The sequence below is a fragment of the Parasteatoda tepidariorum genome, chromosome X1 (assembly GCF_043381705.1).
Source record: "Parasteatoda tepidariorum isolate YZ-2023 chromosome X1, CAS_Ptep_4.0, whole genome shotgun sequence".
Classification (NCBI taxonomy): domain Eukaryota; kingdom Metazoa; phylum Arthropoda; class Arachnida; order Araneae; family Theridiidae; genus Parasteatoda; species Parasteatoda tepidariorum.
Window position 1 is genome coordinate 39423097 of NC_092214.1, and position 22428 is coordinate 39445524.

Below are 22428 nucleotides of genomic sequence, written 5' to 3' on the forward strand. Positions count from 1 at the left end.
CTTTTAAATATATATATATATATATATATATATATATATATGTATATGTATAAACAGAGTGCATCCATTTGTAAATGACATTATTTTTCCCATCTCAAAGTGGACAGTAAGCATTCTAATCTTCGTTTACAAGTTTCAGAGAAGACATTTAAATCAAACCTAAAGACAAAATGCAATGATCCCTTTGAACACAATCTAGCGTCTCAAATCTTCCCACCCTCAACAAATGATCAACTGTCTCTTGTTAGTAATTAATCTGTACTCGGCCAAAGCACGTAACATATCAACATTGATTAGAAGCCTTAAATCAGGCCGCCCATGCATTATTTATGTCTAACGCCCATTGCGGGTGTTGTCCTGTTACACTGTTTTAATTGACAGGGATATAATTACCAGGTGATCAGTAAGTGTTAATTCGTGATTGAACTGTTGTTACAAAAATCACAGAAATGTTGAGGACAGAAGGTAAAGGTTTTCGAATCTTTAGATAATACTTTTCATTTAAAAGTTTCCTAACTTCGATACTTTCATAACACGTAATTTAAAGATTAAAGTTTCAAAATATCTGCCACCATTTTCATTTCATTTCAAATGAGTTTGAAAGTAAGTATTGATTAAAATTGTATAATATGAAATTAAGTCTTTAGATTCCCGACATATTTAGAAGCGCATTTGTATTTACCCCAAGACAATTTTTTATAAAATATTGTTTATTAGACTATTTATTGCTTACATAGATTTAAAAAACAGTTATCATCTATTAATAATAATATTTTGTGTGTTTCGTTTTGTGTTAAAACTCATTTAAAACTATTAAATGTGATTGAATGTATTATTTTGTTATTCATTTTAGTCTTTCAAATATATTCATATCATTTTTTAAGTGGATGTCATTTAATTTTCACTTAAATAAAAATTTATTATATTTTTTTCTTTTTATTCTGTACAAAATATTTAGTTATGTTAGAAAAACTAAAAATGCCATTAAGATTTTTTATTCTTTATTGACTCATTTTGTTTTATTTTATAGCCTCGATAAACAGCCTACCATTTTTTAGAGGGTCAGATTTACGTCTATCATTGTTCTACTACTTTTTAATGTAATTTTAAACCCAACCCAGAACTTAATGGAAATCCTGAATCAAGCATTAGGACAAACTAGCTCTATTGAAGGACTTTTTGCGGGAACTGACCCGATAAGGTTTCTTAAGGATGGAAAACACGAAAGACCGGATCGGTTAGACAATTGGCGAGGGAAATCCTACCCAAGTTCCAGGATGGCGCTAGCAGGGAGCAGAATTCATATTGACCAAAATCGCTGAGATTCCAACTTGAGTAACCTAACTTGGATGCGAATGCTCTATCCCTTGACCCACCGCTCCTCTTGATATCTCATTTTATTTTGAGACCGACGTTAAACAGCCTACTCAATTTTGGGTTTGCGACTTTAAATGTCCAATTCCATAGCATTGTAAATTTGAACCCAAAGCAAAAGACAATGGAACTTCTGAATTAAAAATTGGGTTACATTTTGAGGAAAACCCCGAAAACTACCAATGATTAGATCAATGACAAGGTTATTCCAACCCATGATCTTTCCTCAACTGAGGGTGTTTTACGTCAGCACTGTGGACGGTGCGAGCCGGGAGCAAAATTCGTATCAAATAGCCACCTCTCGGCTTCGAACCTGGGTTACCCCATTGGGAGGTGAATGCCCGATTCTCTGAGCCTCCACAGATTTGTTAACTTATTTCTCCTTTATTTTTTCGTAAAGCGCAAACAAATTGTTTGCGCATACTGTTAAAAACTTTTTAATAAAGACAAATATAAGACCAATCACCAGTCAATATTTATTAAGCTAAAGGAATAATATATTGATAATGGAAAAAATACCCATTCGATTTTGGATCTGTGATGCCACATTTGGCATTACATATGTATTTCCTATCTTTTTAATATATCCTTCATTACTTAAGCTTATTTTTATTAATAGAAGGATTACATTTAAAAATAAATCAAAAACTTAATCTTTTTAAACGAACATAATATTTATTTCTTCTCTTCTAGATCAATGTAACGGATACTTTCTTTTTATTTCATTATTATGCAGACATATTAATTCACTGTCATCTCTAATCGAAAACAAAAATCTATTTATAACTTTTTATTCTAATTTTCCAACGGCTAAATGTTTCGGTTGCATGGTTGTAATAATTCACATAAATTTGTTGGCGACTCGTGATCGCCAAGGTGTTCTTTTAAAACCCATGTTGATATGCTAGTTGGCTTTGTTTTTGGCTATGACATATTATGATAAATCGCCAAATTATGGATCTCCTACCCATACTTTCACTGTCCGTTGAGAATAAATATATTCACTTTTAATTTTAAATTTGTGGAGGCTGGGAGCCCTTTGGGGGCCTCCCAGTCTCAATTTTCTAACCGTCAGAAAGGATGTTCTGGCTTTATGATCTCTCAATAGAGAGTATTCTTATTTCATCCCTTTAAGGGATTTCTTATTTTTTTCTGAAGAAGTGGCCATTTTCTAATTCACAAATTATGCTTAATAAAATCTAAATTTACATTCAACGATTTGTACATTATTTCCTGGAAACTCAATTGTTTTATTCATTCAATATTGGCCCAAATGAACATTCATATATTACACTATACAACTATACGGCTAATGACGGAGAAGCAAAGCTTCCCTCACAGGATCTTTAAAGTTTTATTATGTTTTTAATACATTTTTTCAATTATATATAAGTTTTTAAATGAAAAAAATAGATTAATGATTAACCAAATTTTTCGCAAAAAGATAGTGCAGAACAGTTTTGAAAAATCGTTTAAAGGCATATGATAAAAAATGATGAAATATCTAGTTCAAGAGATTGGTTTTTGTTTTTAACTTTATCATTTATTATACATGCAAACAGATAATTTTAGCAATCTATGCTGTGTTTATCGGAGATTTAAACCTGTTACTTATATTTTGAAGATAAAAGACGCGTAACTATATTGAATCAGAACGATGGAATATTTTCATATAAGAATTCCATCGGCAGAAAAAAGTCTGTTCTAGTTCCAAAGCTGCAACTCCATAATCCTAAGGTCTGTAGTTAAAATTATAATTAACCAAGTCGATGTCTATGAAAAATGAAACGGTGTTTGCTGCGATAAATTATAGTTTTATTGGCATTATGCTTATACAAAATTGTCAAATACTATATATATATATNTATATATATATATTTAATATTTTTAATGTCCCTTAAGATAATGCGACTTGTTAAAACATCTTATACCTATTTTATGCTTTAAAAAAGGTAAATAAGTTAAAATACTATTATTATTTCTATAAATAATGGACGCATGATGCGTATAATAACTAACAATAACTCAATTGTTTTCAAATGTCTAGTTTAATACTAGCACGGCTTATCATCTACCACTTTTAATCATTTCATAATTTATAATTTCATCCGACTTATCATTTGTACTGAAAAATATTATACCATAATTTTTGCCATACTATTTAATGAAATTGAGTCAATGATTTGACAGTAATTATTACTATAAATTTTACGGCATATCTGATTTTGTTAAGTAACAAGTTTAGGAAAAAATGGATTTTACGGTGAAATATAGTTGCACTATGAGTACCAGTACTTTGTACTGTTGTTTGATTCGGAAATTTTCACAGCGCATAAATGAAACATTTCAAGATGTATGTCATTTTTTTTCCAATTTTTCAAGTTCTCAGAAAGATTGAAATATTATTTACAATCTTATAATCTAATAACCGTAATTATCTCTCTAATAACCGTAATTAGCTATCTGACAAATGCGCCAAGGATGATTTTCTGCCGTTGATTGAAATTACTTAGTCATACTAGTCAGAATATCAGCAATATTTTGCAAGAACAGTTTAGAGTGATTTACTAGCAGCAATATAAAATTAAAAAGATCTTAATTTAAACACGGTTAGCCATTGCAAAACACTATAGTATAGTCTAGTATAGTATAGTCTAGTATAGTATAGTCTATTAACATTATTATCATCATCTACCTCATCTTCTTTTACAATTTACGCAATGGAACGATAGAAAATTTGCATTTTTTTCCGAAGCAGCATATAAGAAGAAATGTATCGATATCGTTGTTCATGTATTGATAGTTTGTTCCGAAGAAAACAAACTCTCTCGAAATCGAACTGTTGGACTTTCAAAAATCTGTCTCGTAACTATATTTTTTGGATCATTAAATTCTTGTTGCTTGCTTAACACTCATTGTTAATGAACAATACTATTCTGTCTAAGGGATTAAAAAGGCTCGAATTTTGTAAATTGAACTAAACTAATACAGTGTAAGAGACTGTAACGACCCTATCAGACACTGGCCATAGGAAACTATACCTACACTAATACACTACACTAATAAGAGTAAATTAGGTTTGCTATAATCTAAAGAATTTTAGAAGATGCTGGAAAAAGTTAGAGGAATCAAAATGCTTAACCTAGTGTAGTTTTTAAATACTACTTAAAAAGATATCAAAGTTAAGGAAATATAATAAAATGTTACAACTGTCGAGCAAAAATCCAAATTTTTTTTTTTTAATATTTATTTTGTTTATTTAATTTTATTTTTTGTTAATGTTTTTTTTTTTACAAGAGGTTAAAACTAAGCACACTGTTTGGTATAACGCAGAGGCTATATAATACTGAGTCTGATAGCCACGACGGTGAATTCCTAGAAATTTAAGGCATCTTTTCCGTCCAATAGCAATATACACCGAAGAGCCATTACATTATGACCACCCTCCATCTATAACAATGGGCTCGCCCAGGTTTTCATGGTTTCTCGCCCAGGAACAATGTTTTCATGGGTCACATTAGGACCTATATTCTTCATAGAACAATCCCTAACGTCTGTAAGCTACTTAAACATAGTTGCAGACCAGGTTCACCCATTCATGGCAACAGTTTTTACTGCGGGGGACAGTGTTTACCAACAGAATAATGCACAATGTCATAAGGGTCGAATCATCGGGGAACATTCCAGTGACTTTCAAGTCATGTCTTGGCCCCCAAATTCACCTGACCTTAATTCAATAGAGCATTTGTGGTCCTACTTGGAAAACCAAATTCGTGCTGCCACGCTACTCCCTCTCAATGTGAGGGAATTGCTGGACCAGTTGGTGAGCGCTTGGCACCGGATACCTCAGACTGCCTATCAGCGCCTTGTAGAATCAATGCCACGGCGGGTGCAAGCAGTTTTGATGGCGAAAGGTGGACATGTTAGTAGTATATGGGGGGGGCTAGAGGACACTTTTGCCCTTTCCATATACTACTATTGATTTNTATATATATATATATACCTTAATTTTGTTCTGAAAATAATGTAACCATTTTTTTTCTTTCTAATTTTGCTCTGGTTACTGACCTCAGTTTTGAGAATTAGATTGGTACCACAATCACAGATTCATTAAATATAACAAATGATCTTAAATACCTGAAAACGTTAAGTAGTTTGGGTTCTAAAAGTACAGTTTTGATAACGAATGTTATTTTTAAACTTTCCACTTTCAAGTCTTAGTCAACGACGAAATTAATTGGTCTTTTTATTACTCCTTTAAAAATAAATTCTAAAAGGCATTAGTTAAATGCCCACTAAAAAAGAGCAACTTATTTCAGAAAACATTGAGTTAGGTCAGAAAATTTTCATTACTTTCCGTCTTTAAGGTAATCTTTAGTTTCAAATCTCTGCAGTCAACTTAAATTAAAACAACAAAACCCTTTATTTTTTTTTTTAAACACATCTGGAGAAAGAGGCAGTAGTGTTTTCTCTGGTTATATTGGCATCATTGTAAAGCTTAACTCTTGAATGTTTCGTTGGGAAATACTAATAATGGGAAATCAATAGAGGAAACGATCTTTCTATTTTCTTCTTAAACGATCTATGTTAAGCAAACAATGTGCTTTAGCTCTACCCTTTCATTGGCAATAGCTTTGACGCGGATAAACGATTAAGAATTCTCTTTTAAAGGGAACAGTTGGCTTATTGTTTCCACAGAGAATATTATGGTTGCTCGTTGTATTTAAATTTTTAAGCACGGCAAACTTTTACTAGCTTTTATTATTTTTCGCATAATTGAGTTGAATAAGAACTCATGTTTCTTTAATTTGACCGCATTTAGTAGAAAAAGTTCGAGTGTAATTGTCTTTTCAAAATAAATTTTATGCGTAGCTGCTACTTTTGCTACTTTAACTTTAAGAAGAATAGTTAAAATATATTCCGAACAGAAATTTCAGGCTTTATAGTATTTGCCATTTGTAATAATACTATATTTCTAAGTTTATGTTATATTAAATTATACGTGAAGTGGGAATTCTTTACAGCTGCTCAGACGTAAAAGAGAAAAAAAACTGTTGTTTTAGTTTACTTTTGTTTCACTTCAGATAAAACAAAAATATAACTAGAAATAGTTTACTTTGCTCTTAGTTGATTTATTTTCTACGTAAAGTTCAAAAAGTTTTTACAAAAGAATAACGATACATATTTTTGCAATAATCTAAACCGTTGACTAAATTCACTTCGAATTTTAATATAAGAAATCTTTTCCACAATAAAACATATTAAACAAGCATAAATTTTTACGATATATTACAAATATATTATAGAAATCTTGACAAATTAAGATGATGTAGTTATTAATTTTGGTTTTAAATATCTTAAGCAGTAGCAAGGAAAAGGTAATTCTTTCTTTCTTTTTTTTCTCTTTTTTCTCAAGATTCTACTTTGCAAATTTCATAACACGAATATTTTTTAATGATAGTCAGATCATAATATCCCTTTCAATCAATTATTTTTGGCATATTGTTGCCAATAATCATGATTGGCTTTTGATTATAAATTTTTCGTTTTAATAACTTTTATTCAACTTTTATGAAGTACACTGTAAAAAATTCCGGATCATATTACGGTATAAAGTTCTGGCACTTTGGGAGCATCATCCGTAAAATCCATTTTAAAATAAAATTCTATTTTTACCAGAATTTTTATTGCAATTTAATTAGAATGATCCAGTAATTTTGCTGTAATTTTTACTGCAAAAATTACTGTGTGTCAGATTTTTTTGTTCTGTATTATGTTCCGGTAAAAATGGACTTTACGATAAAATATACCGGCACTCTGGGTGCCGGAACTTTTTACTGCAATTTAATCCAGATATTTTTTCTCAGTGTATCTGACTGCCGTGATTTAAACCGATGCTGCTTATTTGTTATCGCAACAAATATTTATTTAAATTTTAAAAAAATTAAGTGGACCTAAACCATCAAAAAATATTATAAATGCAAGTTTCATTTACCTACATTGGAAAAATATCATGTTTAAAAATAAACTATTTTTTTCCAAACATTTATGAAAACAGACTATTTTTGCTTAGTAATGACCTGAATAATTTAAATAATTTAAAATTTCTATATCCATCAGATGCTCATATTTTACATTGTTTTAAAGATAATAATGCCTGAATTGCTTTTATTTTTAATGCTCTCTTATAAAATTTTGAATAACACATCTTATTTACATATTGTGACTTTATACAAATAAATGCTTCAAGAAGACTGAAATACATTTTTATTTGGGATTTTATATGATACTATGTTTATTTAAATTATTAAACCGGTATTTACAAAGTTTGATTTTACACATTATAATGCTGAAGAACTGTGATGTGATAATAAGAAAATAAAAATGGAACATTTTTTTTTTAATTCACGTCAGTTTAGCGTTTATCTCAATCGTTAAACCTATAACAGAGTTGATTCCTCAAAAAAAATATATGATGAATTAAAAAAATTTTTTTTTCTCTTTGGTCATGGAAGTTAAATAATAAATATGGAATATGAGGAAGCTACCGCTATACATAAATTTATCTATTCCATTTTATAAATATTTAAAGACAAATATTTCTATATATTTATATATAACTCTCTCTATATAAATAAAAACAAACATTAAAACTAAAATTTGGAAATACTGAGGTCTTACCAAATTATTGACAAAAAATAATTTCAATGATATTCAAAATCAAAAACGCTGAGCTGATTTTTTTTCTCCATCTAAGCAATCAACGTTCTTAATTTGAAATCAAATTTCAATAGGTATTTTATTTTAAAAACAATACCATGAATGATATTTCAAACATTTCCTTCGAACTTTTTTCTAAATTTGCATCAGCAAATCATCGAATTTCATGAACTGGTGATGCGAGAAGTGAATGGAAATATTACTATCGTTACTAACAATATATTCAAATATCTAAGTCGAATCTCCTAAATAAAGCAGTTCATTTACTTTAATTTAAATACACAGTTCAGTCAGATTAATGTGACCACCACCTACTTTCGACGACAAAATGAAATAACCAATCACAGAAGGCAGGTAGCAGCACATTACAGTGGAGTGTAAATAAAAGATGTCCCAGGGCATTGAATCAAATCATACTGATTTCGTCAACGCACCGTAACTTGTAATTGTTACGATGCGTTGAAAAAATCAATATGATTTGATGATTCAAAGGGGCAGTAAGATACAGAATGAATGAAAATTGTGATTTTGGTGAGAAAGATAAGGATGAGAAGCGAAAGATAAGGATGAGTGGTAGATAATTCGTTCCAGGGACGAACAATTTTTGACAAACTTCTCACTAGAAGTTTAATTTTTATAACTTATTCATCTTATTTTTATTTTTATGTACTTTTCATTGTATTTTATGTACTTGTATTTTATGTATGTAATACAACATGTATCATTTTCTATGATTATACTTGAGCAAGTTGCTCATTACTAATTATTTACTTTCAATTTTAGATATCAAGGACCTCAAGGAAGCACCACAAGGATCCGCATCTCATGATAAAGGGGTAAGGGGCCGTTCCGGCCTCAGGCATCCCGACCAATCTACAGGACTAGGACTAGGACTTGAACAAGTTCAGCATCCGAAAGCATTTTAATCGTTGACGTAATGCAGAAACGTAGCGATTTATTCGACGTCCAAAAAGGCATGATTTTTGGCTTTCGAGCGAAGAGTGAAAGCATTTCGGAAACGGCTAATTTTGTGAGCTGTTCGCGTGCCACCATGATAAAAGTATACCGTGCATGGCAAAATGGCACTATCCAAAATCAGTGGCTTGGCACATGTGGTACTACGATACGGGCTATAGATGACAGAGGCGAACGAAGGCTACGGAGATGCGTTCGGGCGAATAGACGTACAACTTGCAGCTCAGATAAACCAAGGGGCTACCAAGAGTAAACCTAATTGGCTCTCTTCCTGCACGTCTCGCAGCGGTCCGCTCTGCCAAAGTTGTTGGCTTTTGACAGGTGGTCACAATAATGTGACTGTACTGTGTATTTCAAAATACTTATCTTTAATGTTGAAAGAATAGTAGTATGAGTAGTAGTAGTAGGTCGCCCTACAGAGTCACAAAGGGATAGGTGACGGTCGGGAAAACCTGAGGATGATCCGAGACATGCAATCGCAATTTAGATCCACTGAGGAGCGGATGACTTCCCCGTTTTGGTAGCCCGATAAACTATGCGCAAAGTTGAGCACTTATCGGTAGAACAGTTTCACGAGTACCGATGCAAAGTATTCTCGGTTTCTTCGCAATCTAGTTTTAACCCACTCGCTTACTGACACCTGCCAGTCATGATTGACTTGGGTGATCTACTGAGAACCGTGTCTTACGATCCTCTGCGGAAAGTTTAAAAAATAACACTTACAAAATATTAAAACAGCTCCAACTAAACAGGATACCCTATGTCACATTTCTAAATTGTAGCACTGGTTTTGCATGCAACTGAAAATGTAAGCATTAAAAAATAAATCCTACTACTATTAAATAGGACAACACAAATCAATAAAAGTTAGTAATTTTGCTAATTAATTTTAATAGATAGAGCTAAGTCATGTGGATTTTATATGGCATGTAGTTAGAATGCATGGTCAATATATTTACTGTGCAATTAGTCGATTCCGAAAATGTCCCTAATTTTGGCGTATAGAATTAAATGAGTTGACCTCATTCATGCTAATTCATGAAAATGAAAAGCATATTTAAATCATTATCGGAATATTTAAAATTTTCTACGGGATTTCTTTACATGTGTAAATTCAAAATTGTTATCTAAGCCGTAAATTATAATAATTCTTTGAATATTTTAAAAAACATTGCCCTGCAGTCCAAAATTTAAAAAAAAAATCAAAATTTTAATTATTATCGACTTTCAAGTTTCAAAATCAGGCTCTGTATTTGTAATTTTAAATTGCTGTATTGTGGGAAATAACCTATATAATAATTTTTATTGCATACAAATGCTCTCTTTTAAATCTATTGCTTAAAAATATTACTCAAAATGTTACTCTTAAATTAAAAATACAATGTGAGATAATTAATGAGAAATTTGTCATTTAATATAAACTTGTAATTCACTATAAACTTTTTTTTCTTTTATCAAATGTAGTAAAAATGTGGAAAAAAAACCTATACACAGACAGGAAAATATAGATGTTTTTGCCTGCACGCAACATTAATAAATATTTGTGCAATTTATTTCTTTCGGAGATATTTATCAGCTAATATTTACTGAGTAATTCAGTTTAAAGTAAGTAACCAATAAGAATAATTTCAACAAGATATTAGTCATATAGGAACTTTTCTTATTTATGATTTATGATCAAAATCATAAGAAACTATTCACAAACATATATGGCAACGTTACTTTTAAAAAGTAACGAGTAAAAGTACAAGTATTTTTAAGAAAAGTAACGAGTAAAAAGTAAAAAGTTCTTATTTTAAAAAGTAACGAGTAAAAAGTACAAGTAAAAGTACAAGTACTAAACAAAAAAAGTAACGATTTAAAAGTACATTTCTAGGAAATCGAAAATTCAAAGTGACCTAAAATTTTATTGAATAATATTCTTATGTTCTTTAATGCCTTTGCAAAATTGTTGTTATTTATTTAATTATTTTTAATTTTGAAAGTTATGGGCATTAATTTATTTTTAAATTCGGAAGAATGTTATAATATAATTTTATAATATAATCATATAATATAATTTTAAAATCAAATATAATTTTAATATCAAATTGTTTATGGATTTGCGCGAAAACGAAATTTTATCTATTGATTTTAATTTTTAGTTTATTATTTTTAGTTATTTAAATTACCATTGATTTAAAATTGTTTTACTGTATAGAAACGCGTTTCAAAAGCACAAACATAAACAAAGCAAACACGGGGTTTCAGATAGCTTTAAGATCTTTGAGCTAGTAAAAAATAATTGAATGCGCAGTATAAGTTGAAACAGAACTGCCTACAGTTTTATTTGTAATAGTGGCTAATGCTAAAGTCATGCGAGAAAGTCATTTTCCGAGCATTTCTGCCTAACGGAATAATTAAAATTTGTGAACGAATTTTAGTATCAGCGGCTAAATTAATACCTTCGAGTTCTCAAGAGTTAAAATAGTAATTATATTAGTTTTCAATAGCACAAATAGTTCTGAAGTTCTTAGAGATTTGACTAGGCGTTGTTTGACAAGGTCGGACATAAAGATAATTTTAGTAAAAATGTACTAGGGAAAAATGTATTTAGTAAAAAATGTATTAAGACATAAATGTATTATTAGTGAGTTCAAAAGAAAATTGAAAAACGTAATAACAAAATCCAACATTTTTTATTCAAAATGTATTAAATAAATGCATAAAACTTGAAAATGAATTAAAATACCTTGCTAATTAATATTTTTATTCATTTTGCGAAATAATTGCATTTCGAAAGTGATGTCACTGAGTCTGCTGCGAGAATTTCTCAGAACGTGCTTAGCCACGCTGAATAAGCGCTCCACGGGAGCACTAGAAGCTCATGTATGCCATAAATTCTTCTGTCGCTAGTGATTGGCTTGATGTTTTCAGCTTTAGAAAATTTAAAATCCCCGTTCTTTTCTGTTACGTTATTAGTTATAGCAGGATGCTCATCTTGGACAATTCTTTCCAATTTTGTGTAGCCTCCTGCCTAGTTTTTTCTTCCAACCAATTAAATTTGATTCAAGGTACCAAACATGCAGCAAACAATAAATCGTGCAATAAAGGTCCTGCGATTTCACATCGCGAAACCTTTAGCGCACGCCATCTTAAAGAGCTTTGTTTAAAGCTTTGCAAAATGTTGTTTTAATAATGTTACTATGAAGCTCTTCTTCAAAAGAGCCGTCTTTTCCCTTTCAGGAATGACAATTTTAAAAGGTCAAGGTATTTAAACACGAAGTTAGCTTTGAATGCATATATATTGCACATTAATTTTATAAATTGAAAAAACATAAGCATTTTTTAAAATTATTTTTTTTAATTTTTTTTTTTTAAAAAGCTTACCGAGTTTTAGAAAAAAGTAACGTTTTCATTCGACATTTCCGTTACAAATACTTGTACTTTTTCCCTAAAAAAGTAACGAAAGTACAAGTAAAAGTACTAAATTTAAAAAGTAACGAAGTACAAGTAAAAGTACGTACTTTTTACTTGTACCGGCGGTACAAGTAACGAAAGTAAAAGTACTGCCATATATGTTCACAAATACCATTAATCATTATGATTCAATGAAAAATTATAAGAAAATATTTTTTATACATTTCAGTATTGTATCTTTTTGTTAGCAATACGCGAAAGGAAAAAATGGTAAAATTACCGTACTGTATGGTAAGGAAATTTCTGGTAAGAAAAACATAATTTTGGTTAATAAAACCAAAATGTATAGTATTTAAACTACTCAATTTGCGCTTTTTCTATTCATATGATAAGAGTTTACCAGGAATTTTGCATTTCAAAATTATAGTTTTTCTTACCACTCATTTAGTAAAATCAACGTAACTAAAGAGTAAATTTAATCGAATAAATTATATTTATGCCATGCTCTAAGGAATCATCATAAAAATTACCAAATTTTATCTCACATTGAAAATTAATATTTAATCGAAAGTTTTACCCAAATCATTACCAATGCGCTTGGATAACAATAGAGTCGGAAACACCACCAATTTTACCAGATTCTGGTAATTTTGACAGTATTTTTTTTCTCAGTGTGTTATAAATTGTTACGAAAGAAAAAGATAAAAAGCTGAACACAAGACAAATGATGTTAAAATTAGAGATATCATCTAGGAAAAAAATAATTTTCTGTTTTCTAAAATCCTCTGAAAGCTATTGTCTTTAAACTCCATTAGCGTGAAAAATATATCTCATCTACACTAATGTGCGCAAGTTGCTCAGGACATTTAAAAGGATCGAGAGGTCCATTATCTTATAGTTAACAAAATGTACTAGACAACAATGTCTTTTCATCTACTCTTGATATACCAACATCTTTTACTTGATTAATCCAAGTTTCAATGATCATCCAAACGGCCATTATTCTGTTAGCTATCAGGAATTTTTTTCTGCTTTAGATACACTACCAATCAATAGTATGAGCCACTGGGCACCGGAAAAAGCCCACAGAATGACTTACTGAGCAAGATTTATTTGGGTAGTCAAGCAAGAATATTGATTAACTCTATCCAACTCGGAAGATACTCTATCTTCTCTTCATCAAACGCTTTACACTTTTCCCTCTGTCATTTAGGTCCTTTTGTGAAGTTGTGACCGTAAAAGAATTGAAAAAGATCTAATTCATTCTCCAGTCATATATTTTTGAATCTTCAGTAGATCGCGAAGCATATTCTTTTGATAAATCATTTAGATCACATATGATGAAGGTAATAATCCAATATATTTATTCATAAAGTTATGGGTAAGTCAGGAAAAGAAGTCGGGATAATCTGCGTAGGACATCGCGGGAAACGGGAATGAAAAATGGATAGCTGAGATCGATGTCTCGGAAAGGAAAAGAAATACCTCCGCTTTCCCGACGTTTGTCATAAAGTACGATAATTAACGATCTTTGGTTACGAAAAAGAAATGACAAAATGCGAAATCTCAAAAGACCGTTGAAATGGATCTTTTGCGCCATCCAATAATGCCATAATTTCTGATGTGCATTTCTATAGGAATAATGGCAAAATGCTTTTATTTTCCAGAGATATTTTTCAAATTATGAAAAATGTGAAAGAAAAAATGCAAATGCTTTGAGTTATGGTTAAATATATTGTGGTAGAAGAGACTGAATTTATAATAATATTTTGAGGAAATGTGAAATCTGGAGATAGAAGTTAAATTGACTCAATTAATATAGATAACGTTGATCTAAAAAAAAACACTACACCCTAAAGAACTTTTCATCCCATGATCGGATTTTCACTTATTAAGTCGTATTTGTACACTTAATGGCATTTATGAAAACATGTTAAGCATCTGGTCATTAAATAATAAACTATCGACTGGCTCAGATGAATAAAAGATAATTTAACACAGTCTATCAATAATATAAGTAAATTAAAATAAAATTCTTGAATTGGAATTAAAATTTTATGCTTCATCGAGTGATTCGATATTTAGAGATCTTTGATAGATTAATGCTTTCCTTATAAAGTTTTCTTTATTAAAAAATATGATTGTTTCGATTAAATACATCTTTAATAAAAGGTGTACCTTTTTTCTAAAAATTTTCTCTTTTAAACAGCATTAAATTAAGCAAAAATGAAGTTTGCATATTGAACTTTGAATTCATATGTATATTAAATGAAACGTGTGACAAAGAAAAACCAAACATTTATGAAAAAGTTACTCTTGTTGATTGTTATATCAAGTTTCAAACTATTTTTGCTCATTTAAATTTAGCTAACTTGCTATTCTGAAAGTTAAAGATATGATATTGAGCATTAAATCTAACTTTTTTAAAAATAAAATGCAGTTTTGAATCTTTATTGAGTTTAATATGATAGAGGACGTCTTCCGATGCAATAATTTTAATGAATATTAGAAGATTTTAAAGAGTCTCTTTTATCCTTAAACTAATATTATGATGATTTTCGTTTCAATAAGTCCACCATTTATATTTCATTTATGGTCGTTTGCTTATTACTGTTTAAGAAAATTTAAAATAGAATTAAAATTTGTAAATCGATTATGGTTGAACTCTTTCGATTTAATAGTTTTAATGTCTATTTTAGCCATGCGCTAGTAATATGAGGATGTTTGTTTTAGTAATGTCTCCATTCATATTTAATTTGCGGTATTTTGTTCATTATTGTATATGAAAATGCTCACATATCAATAATGCTAGAAATAAAATTTACTAATTGATTACTGTTGAACTCTTCCAATTTAATAATTTTAATGCACATTAAAAGATTTGAAAGTGTCTTTTTTAACCATTAGCTAGTATTATGGATGATTTTTGTTTTAGTATTGTCTCAATTTACATTTTATTTAAGGTAGTTTATTTATTATTGTAAAGGAAAAGGTTCAAATATTAATAATGTTAGAAATATAATTTATAAATGGATTATGTTTGAACTCTTCAGAAATAATAACTTTGATGTACATTCTAAGATTTGAAAGAGTCTGTTTTAGACCTAAAGTAATATTATGATTTAGGTTTCAATACTGTCTCCATTTACATATTATTTACGATCTTTTGTTTATTACAGCTTAAGAAACAGTTCAAATATAATGCTAGAATTTAAATTTATAAATCACAATTGGTCTAAGTTCAAGTTTTAGCTTTTAACATCTATGCAGGATTAACGTAAAGAAATTTAAATTCTTTAGAAATGCCACAAATTTATTTCAAAAAATTACTTGTACTTTTATAAACTAATAAAAGGAAGGTGATATTTACTGTGTGTTATTATGAGAAATCTTAATTTTAGTTTATTCCTTGCCTACAATGTTTTAGTGTCCCCCATGAATAGCCAACGAATCCGACTTACAGAAACCTGAAAGATGAGCATCAATAGATTGGATGAGCATTGAAAAAAGTTTTAGTGTCCCTGTGTGTAGTAAATAAAATACAGCGCTTTCTTAAAGGTTCAATACTCTATGTTTCCTAATTTGTCAACGTTTATCTGCTTTACTGAAACATACAAAAAATATGCTTACTAAAAATGTCTCCAAGAGTTTTAAAGTTATCATTATTAAAATCAGGGACTAAAATTAAAAAAAAAACAATTTTAAAAAATGGATCAGACTGAAATTCAAACACGTTATTTTAGGCAGAAGAAGTGAATATCATATGTTTATAAAAATCATAGTCTTGTTTGTAAAACTAAATATGCGAACAAAATGAAATGACTTTATATAATATTCGTATTATAAGTAGCACATATTTATTAGCCTATTTCGGGCGAATATGTGTAAAAATATTTGTTCCGAAAATCTTTCAGGAAAAAACATTTTGACGTTTCCATGATTTTACCCTTCATATGATGCGTGAAATTATGTGAAATATACGTCAAAAAAGAATTCTGTGAAAATTTATCCATGCCTAAAATATTTTAGTAAATATCTTTACTAAAAATAATTTTATTAAATAAATAAATCTTGTGTAAAAGTGTACATTATAACTATTCCTTAACTCTGCTTTAATAATTAGTGTTGAGTTACGCCAGTTTAAAAGAGAAAAAAAGCATTTTGGTTCTTAAGGCTTGTGCAATGAAAACAAAATCTGAGACATGTTTTAAAATAAAATAAAAATTAACTTATATATAAAACTCACTTCAAATTATTTTTGAAGTTCTCGAAAAATAAAATATTAAATTTTACTATGCTGACAAAATAAATATCTTCATTAAAGTCAATTTTCTTCGTTCATCTGAAATATGTATTGGCTACAGAATTTAAAGTATTTTTATCTACAAAATATACTTGCTAGCCTAAATTATAATAAAAATGCATTAAAGTCAAATAAAATATAATCAAATATATTTCTCAGATGTTAACATAAAGTTCCTTGATTTTCTTGTTTTTTGTCATCAATCAAAAATTTACCTAGTTAGCAAAATTTAAAAAAAAGGGGCGCTTATTACACTTTCTTCAAATTAAGTAAAATAATTCACCAATCTGTTATTCCAAATCATTACGCTATTTTCTTTAACTTACCCAATGAAAACTAATTAAGAACCTCATGTGATATTTTAATTATCATATGACTCAAAGAAACGAAACAAAACATGATATTTAGCTTCGAACTATGAAACAAAATGTTTCTCCTGGGAACGTTCGAAACACATTTTCTTCTCTAATTTATCTTTCTAGAAGGTTTTAAAAATTATAGCTTGCTTTTTCTTGTCAGGGATTTATAACCTGAATGCATAAATAATGACTTTATTAGCGCAGCTTTTTAAACAAAACCCCAGCAATTTATCGGCAGTAATTAATACCCCAAATCCAAGCAGTCATTACAGATATGAGACCAATTTTTATGCGTTACTTAAGATCATTTTTCATTTGAGAGTTTAGGAAAATAATGCTCAAAACATTATCCTCGCAAAACAATTAAGGGGACAACCAACACTTAATTCTAAGGCAATCATTTGTCGCAAAAAGGTCATTAAAGCGTCCTTTTTTTATTAAGCGGCAGATATTGAATTACTTTCATGTTTCTGTAATCCAATTGCGTTGTTAGTCTTTTCGTTTTTCACACATAAGAACACAAAAAAATAAAAATGTTTGTGATCATATGATATCGTTGTTTGATACACATAAAAGTACCATTAGGTCTTTTGCGTCTGAAAGTCGTTTTTACTTTTATTTTTTGGAGCATTAAATCCCCATTGAAAGGGAAAAAATGCTAAGAGCTAATAAAAAATGGTTTATCCGGAAGTTCTAAAAAAAAACAAATTAAAAGAGGGGAGTTTGTTTTCTGTGTTTTATTAAGTCAAACAGAACAGATGGTTCTCTTATGTGTAGCACCAGCCAATTATCTATAGGAGCTGTTTGACATTTGATAAGGAATGCCACCAACTAAATCCAGTGGTTTATTCATATTGTACTTTCAATGAGAGTCGCAATCAATTAAACAAATTGCTCATTTTTTTCTCTTTTTCTTTATTTGGAATAGATGCTAGCTTTTATAATTAAAATGTACGTATGGGAATAGAAAACAATTGGAGGAATAAATCAAGTTCACTACTTATATGTTAAGTCTTGGATAAATTTGTCTTAGGGTAATTATGCGCATAATTTTATTAAATTAAATTACTGAAATTATCATATTTTAAATAATAGAATTGTGTTCTAAACTGCAATTATTGATGCAACAATGCAGGGATTCAATAAAAAATTCTATATTTTTTAAGTCTTTTCTTATAAGCCAACTACTTAAACAAGCAAAGTTTGATTTCTGTTTATTATTAAGATAAACAGTAAAGACGTCCACTTTTTCTGCAATACTAGCCAATGGACAGTAGAAACAATTTGGCAATTGCGTTAAAGATATGCACCGTGTGCACAAATAAAAAAAAACTGAATGCTCTTACTACCTTTCTATATAATGATCAAAACTTCACGTAATCAAGTAGTTTATCTAAAAGTTTAAAACAGTGGAACTTAAAAATGACAATTAGTGAATGTTGCAGATTGTATTTTAAATAATAATAAAAGTTATAAAAATGTACTTTCTCTGAGCATAAATACTTCTTTTTTTGACAGACACTGATAATGTGAGGTGGAAAATATGGTTATAAAAATTTAGTTATTGGAGAGATATCAAATGTCTAAGCCCCTACGTAGCTATTTTACTTTTTGGATATTTTGCTAATCAAATAAAAATGTTTACTCAATACTTCATTAAAAAATATGATTATTCATATTATTTCATTTTTATTATGCATGCAATTTTTTTAATTAGAATATTGAAGTAATGTTTTGCTCGATCATTTTTTTAATAAATTTATTGTTTGGGAGGATTTAAAATAAAAATTTCTTGACACAAAAGACATTAATTAGGAAAATTGTTTAAATTCACGTATTCATGCTCACAATCTGTAAAAATTAGCGTACAACTTGATCATGTTATGCTGTTTGGAACTAAAAAAAAGTAATAGTTCATTAAAAAAAACTGATGTCAGTTACCTATTATATAAATGACGTCTTAACTTAGCTGTTAAATTGACTATATCAAAGAATGCTACCATCCCCTTAAAATGTTTTATTTTTTCATTCTTTAATGATTTCGTTGTGAGACACGTTTTTACTCTTTATCTTTAGAGATTAGAGAACGAAAATATATTTTTATTCCAATTTGAGCAATTATTTATAATGGATAAAAACAAATAAAAAAAGTAATCATGTATGTACGTTTTTTTTAAAGTTACAAAACTTCCTCTTATATGTGTCTTTGTATCTGGCAAAACATAAAGCAGTTTTCTTAAAGTAATGCTAAATTTTGAAGTTCTGTTGCAAAGAAATTTTTAATAGTTTTTTTTATTAAAAGACACTATTTTTAAATCTAAAATAGAAGCATTAAAAATATTGAATGTTTATTCTTTTTTTCTTTTTTAAAATTCATAAATTAAAGAAGAAAGACTATCCGGATTTGAAAATAAAAAGTGTTATGAAAAAAGGCTTAAAGTTTTTTTTTTTTTTTTTTTTTTTTTTTTTTTTTTTGTGTTCTAAAATGAAATTTTAAAATTTATTTGGTGTATTATAAAATGCTTTCCGCATTAGTAAAACATATTTCTACCAAAAAAATTGCTTCATTTCTTCAGGAATTTTTAATTTGAAAGACTTTAGACTAAAAGCATTATTTAAATTTTAAATTGAAATAAATCTAGCTTCCAATGAATATCTCGTTTGTTAATTGCAAAAAGAAAAAAAAATATCAGAATGACACGCTATAAACAAATGATGCAGAGAAGAATTCTCAGACTTATCTCTGACGAGGATTAAAATAAAATCTGCATATTTTTGATCTCCCTTTTTCATGTTTGTTGTTTTTTGCGTGATTTCGAAACGAACAATGAATATTAATGAAACGGCTCTAATAGATTTTTTTAATTTATTTTTTTCTCTGAAAAGGCAAAAATATTGAATATTTATGTAGCTAAGAAAAAAAACTCTAATTTAAGTAGATAAATCAGTTTATATATTTTTTATCTGTTTTCGTTTGGCAAACATAAAAAATTTATAAAAATATAGAAAATCGCTTAAAAGTTGAATATGGATTTCTTATTTTCTTTTTATTAGAATAATGTTACATTGGTAAGGTTTATCCATTTATAAGGAAGATTTATTTATGAGTCAACTTACATTTTTTTTATTAAACAACAATGTGTTCGTTTTCACGGGTAAGTTATATTTTTGAAACAATTCATATATATGCATAAGCTGCAAATACGTACAACACATAACATTATTTATTTATGAGAAAAAAGACGAAAATAACACAAGAAAAAAACCAAAAGAAACAATTATAGAAAAGATTTTAAATAAGATAATAGAAATTATTAAACTTTTAAAAACTTAAAAAAATAATTAAATAAAAATTTGAAAACCTAAGAACTAATCGATGTAATCTTGCTATCAACTCCCATGATTATATCAGCAAATGATAGTTTTTATCGATATTGTGTAAATATAACTAAAGCAAAATATATCAAGACAATAATTTTAGGAGCACAATAAAAATGAGACCAATTCTTTTAAAGAATTTATCTCATTTTTATTACAAATTTATCTCAATTGATTTGTAATAAAAATGAACCTCATTTTCATCTCAATTTTATTATCACTTTTAAAATATTACAAAAAGTTTAGAAAAAAATCAAACTGATCAAACCAAGTATATCCTTTGTGCAAGTGATATTCTTTGTAGTTTGTAGGTCCCGTTACAGAAACATGGTAGATTTTACCACATATTTGTAGTTTCGGTCCTACTTTTTTCCCAGGGTGATTTAGCATACTGGATGTAAAGGAAGTAATTACATTCAAATTTAACATCATGTAAAATATGTAGATAATGGTAGAGTATGCATAGCAACAAAATCACAGTGCATTGGAATGCTTTGTGTGCAAAGGCCATAAAAATATTTAAAAAGTCAAAACAGAGGAAACAGAAATCAAAATTTGAAAATTGTGAACGAAATGTTTTAAATCGTATAGTTTGTAAAATATAAAATGTGTGTAAACCATACTATGCATTATAATCTTATATATTCCAGATTCGTATTCGTATGCGATATTGGGTGTTGCATTGCTCTATTTGGTATTGTGTTGCGTTGTTTACTCTAAAGTGTACAAAAATTTCCCAGCCATAAAAACTGGTTTTAGTGTTTGAATACTATTCCATTGTAATTCAGACATTTAAATGGTTAAATCAATAAATAGATTATTTTTTTATTATAGCTAGTAGTTTTTGACATTTAAAAAAAATGCAATTGAATATAAATGATTTTTAATAGTTTTACACACATCTAATGGGTTTGCAATCGAGAAAAATAACAGTGTCGATAGTCTTAAAATATGCAGATTTACTTGATAAAAAAGAAATTTTGATGTATTTATGAAAAAAAAAATGAATTTAGAGAATTAAATCATTTTAATTCTAATGAGTTCACGTTTCGCTAAATTAAATAGATATATCAAAATACGTCACAGTGTATAAAAAATCGCTTTTTTTTTCAAAATTGTCCGTACATTTGTCGGCTGTTTTATTGATAAAAATGATTTTTCATTGTTTTTTACCCTAATCATCAGTACAAATTCATACATTTTGCTGTACAGTTTTGCTTAAGGTATGATAACTTAAGAATTTATCAAATCATTTTAAGATTATTATCTTTACTCCGTTGCTCTTACTTTTTCAGCAATTATTTTATGGCTTTAAATGCCGAATATAAAAGCGCAAGAAACTTTTTGTCAAACTCATATTTGACCTGATTATTCTCTTTTTTCAGATTTATTTCTTTTAAGTTAAATTGCAATAGGATTATCCCTTCGAAATTTAAATGTTTTATACTTAAGTATGATTAAAATGTACAATAATTTTTTGGTAAACAAACTTTTATACATTTTTCCATAATGAAACACTGAGCCGCTGTGGCTCAGGGATACATCGTTCGCCTCCAAATGAGATGGCCATTTTCGTATCTCAACGGTGGAAAGCTGATACAAGTTCTGCTCCCGGCTCGTGCCAACAACAGTGCCGACGTAAAATATCCTCAGTGGTAGACAGATCATAGTTTTGAATCACCTTGCCATTTTTCTAACCGTACGTGGTTTTCGTGATTTTCCTCCTCTTTTAATGCAAATGAGGATTAGTACTGCCAAAAAGACCTTCACTAAGGCTACTTTGTCCCAATACTTGATCTAGAAATCCCTTTGTATTCTAGGTAGGGAATAATAATACAAGGCTGCGAAGTTGCACATTAATAGTCGTAAACACAGAATTCGGGCGGATGGTTAATTCTGATTAAAAAATAATAAAACATT

The 22428-nt window shown here is 28.9% G+C and overlaps 1 long non-coding RNA gene across 1 annotated transcript in view; it reads left to right on the plus strand.

Annotated features, from left to right (window-relative positions):
- The window catches only part of LOC122270245 (uncharacterized), a 52841-nt gene extending 43389 nt beyond the window's left edge, over positions 1 to 9452 (plus strand). The window contains exon 2 of the long non-coding RNA XR_006225693.2: positions 8878 to 9452. This is a non-coding gene — a long non-coding RNA (uncharacterized lncRNA). The remainder of the gene's footprint in view (positions 1 to 8877) is intronic.
- The last annotated feature ends 12976 nt before the right edge of the window (positions 9453 to 22428 follow it).